General features: G+C 39.3%; 1 pseudogene; it reads right to left on the bottom strand.

The window, feature by feature from the left end:
• Nucleotides 1-2568: 2568 nt before the first annotated feature.
• LOC115931449 (large ribosomal subunit protein uL23-like) lies at nt 2569-3059 on the bottom strand (annotated as a pseudogene).
• Between the last annotated feature and the right edge of the window lie 444 nt (nt 3060-3503).

Here is a 3503-nt window from a genome sequence, read left to right as displayed (position 1 = left end):
GGGAACTTGTAATCCAATGAGTAGAAAGTTTGGTACCCCATTTATGGCTGTCAACCTGCCAGTTATCAGGAGTTTGTATAAGCCTAAATCTGAAAGGATCTCATCCCATTAGGACCCTTGTCTCCTTTTCTGTTGCCTTTGCCCACTGGCTCTGGCAACAGGGGTCTTTCTTTCTCCTTGGCTATCTTTGGATATGGGGGCTCCATCTTCTGTGCCACCTTAGGGAATGCCTTTTGCATGCATGGCTAAGTCATTAAAAAGCCTTCAGTTTCAGTAACATTTTGAGTGAGGACTCTCTGAAGCTGGGTTGGAATCTCAGGCTTCTTTGTCTGGAAGGTAACTCTTGGGCTACAAGTTTCTTATCCTAGCTTTGGTTTTGAGGCCTCTCTGTTCTCCTCTTGGGTTGGAAGTTATTCCTGGCTTTTTGTTTCAAGGTGTCTCTGTGATCTTGAACTTGCTCCTTTCATGGGAACTTCTCAGTTGAGTAAATTCTCCCTTCTCACACCTCTGCTATGTGTTCCACCAATATGGAACTAATTCTACTTCCTTTCCTGTTTGCATGATTTTACTAAGAATTATTTAGAAATTTAATCGCTCCTTTGAGAACATTTTTATCTTCCAAATTGCCTCCTTTTAGACTTTTCCTTTCCCAGTTGAGTCTCTCAACTCCCTGTCATCACTGAAACTTTAGGCACCCCACTCCATGCCTTGGAGGCTCTCCATGCTCTCAGTGTGCTCAAGAATCTGCAAAAGCAAACACCTGGGGCTGAAAAATAAAATAGAAAAAATTTTATTTCTCAGCCTCCGTAAGATTGTATGTCCAAACAAAAGAAAATCTTAAAAATCTCCAAAAATATTGGTGAGAAAAAAGCTTTGGCCCTCATATGAAGAAGATAAAAACTTGTTCCATTTTCCAGATACACAGTTATAATACAAATATAAAATGGGGCAAAGACAAAAACCAAGTCTTCTATATAAACTAGTGAATTTTGTATTATTGTAATAACATTAGTCAGGGTTCTCCAGAAAGGCAGAATCAATAGGATATATGTAGATAGATAGATGAGAGAAGACTCATTAGGGGAATTGGTTCACATAATTATGGAGGCTGAGAAGTTACACAATAGCCTGTCTCCAAGTTGGAGAACCAGGAAAGTTGGCAGCGTGGCTCACTCCAGATATAAAGGACTCAGAATCAGGGAAGCCAATGGTGAAACTCCGATTTGGAGGCCTAAGGTCTGAGACCCTGAAGTTCTGATGTCAAGGGCAGGAGAAGAAGGATGTTTCCGTTTCAGAAGGAGATAGTTCACCTTTCCTCTTCCTTTTTGTTCTATCTGGGCTCTCAACCAATAGGATGGTGCCTGTATTCATCCATTTTTATACAGCGATGAAGAAATACCTGAGTCTGAGCAATTTATAAAGAACAAAGAGGTTTAATGGGCTGACAGTTCCACGTGGCTGCAGGGGCCTCACAATCATGGCAGAGGGGAAGCAAAGACATCCTTCTTCACACGGCAGCAACAAGGAGGTTTAATGGGCTGACAGTTCCATGTGGCTGCAGGGGCCTCACAATCATGGCAGAGGGGAAGCAAAGACGTCCTTCTTCACATGGCAGCAACAAGGAGGTTTAATGGGCTGACAGTTCCACGTGGCTGCAGGGGCCTCACAATCATGGCAGAGGGGAAGCAAAGACGTCCTTCTTCACACGGCAGCAACAAGGAGAAGTGCTGAGCCAAAGGGGAAAAGCCCCTTATAAAACCATCGGATCATGAGAACTCACTCACTGTCATGAGAACAGCATGGCAGTAACCACCACCATGATTCAATCACCTCCCACCGGGTCCCTCCCATGACATGTAGGGATTATAGGAACTACAATTCAAGATGAGATCTGGGTGGGGACACAGGCAAACCATATCAGTGCCCATCCACACTGGGTCAGGGTTATCTCAGTGTCTTCCAGAAACACCCTCACAGATATGCCCAGAAATTGTTTTTGACCAGCTATGTGTGTCCCTTAATCCAGTCCAGTAGATGTCTAGAATTAACCATCGGAATATTTATGCCTGATTCATGGCTGAAATTTCAGGATGAAAGCTATGAAATCTCTATTTGTGTTTGTATATCTATTAATGTATGTAATGTATATGTGATATTTTCTTAACTCCGGATAGCATTGCAAAATTCATTTATAAAATCCTCTAAAAGTGCTCTATTCTAACTTGGCTTGGAAAAAAATAAGTATTTATAAATAAATATTCGCCAAACTCCTAGAAATATAGGAACTGATCAAATGTTTTTTAAATTAACACGATTTGGATAAAACTTAGTTAAATAAGATTAATATAATATTTTGGTGTAATAAAACAACTATGTCTTCAAAGTTATCACTATTGAATATAAAACAAACATAAATTCCTATTCTGCTTGAGTTCTAGTCAAATAAGCTAATATTATACTTACTAGAAATGTAAAATCTTAGAGCTTATAGATTTGGTTCTAATTAATTTGTCATTCTTATGAAAAACATCATTTTTTTATGGTGAAAAGATACATATATATTTAGAGTTAGCCAGCTGGACTCAGTTTAGATGATCCCAATTTTGTTGCAACATCCAAAGCATCATAATCAGGAGCCAGTAGAACATAAGCCTTCTTCTCTTTATCAGGACAAATCAGGGTGGTGACCTTGGCCACATCACTGTCATAGAGCTTCTTCACAGCCTGTTTGATCTGGTGCTTGTTGGCTTTAACATCCACAATGAACACAAGTGTGTTGTTTTCTTCTGTCTTCTTCATGGCCGACTCAGCGGTCAGCAGAAACTTGATGATAGCATAGTGGTCAAGCTTGTTTCTCCTGGGGGTGCTCTTCCAAGGATATTTGGGCTGCCTCCGGAGTCGCAGTGTCTTGGGCCACCTGAAGGTGAGTGACATGCGGATCTTCTTTTTTGCGTGTGGCTGTGGACACCTTTCAACACTGCCTTCTTGACCTTTAAAACCTTCACTTTAGCTTTGGCTTTAGGAGGGGCAGGAACTTCCTTCTTCACTTTCGGTGCCATCTTGTGAAAAGCGAAAAACATTATTTCAAAAATAGTTTGTTTACAGTAAATCTGCCTAATAGTAGTTTCCAAAGTACTTTTGGTAATTTTTAACCTTAAAGTTAAGCTAAGTAAAAGATTTGCATTAAATATCTAGACCATTTATAAATAAGATACAATACTAAAACATTAATTACTGAACATAAATGATTCAAGTTTATATAATTTTGCCTTGCTATTTTTACAGAGAGACTAAAGATATTTTGGCCCGTTAATAAACATCTTTTTTTCTGCCACACTGAGAAATTGTACTATGAGGAAACACACCCCTCTAGATGTTGGGAGATGGTATATTCATACATTTTCTAACCTGCTATAGAATGGTAATATATGACAGTTTATAACTCTCTACTTCCTAGTCTTCTCTGGAAAATAAAAGATTACTAAGTATTAAAATTATAATCA

The sequence above is a fragment of the Gorilla gorilla genome, chromosome 17 (assembly GCF_029281585.2).
Source record: "Gorilla gorilla gorilla isolate KB3781 chromosome 17, NHGRI_mGorGor1-v2.1_pri, whole genome shotgun sequence".
NCBI lineage: Eukaryota > Metazoa > Chordata > Mammalia > Primates > Hominidae > Gorilla > Gorilla gorilla.
The sequence above is the reverse complement of the archived record's forward strand: the minus strand, read 5'-3'. Positions and strand labels throughout refer to the sequence as shown.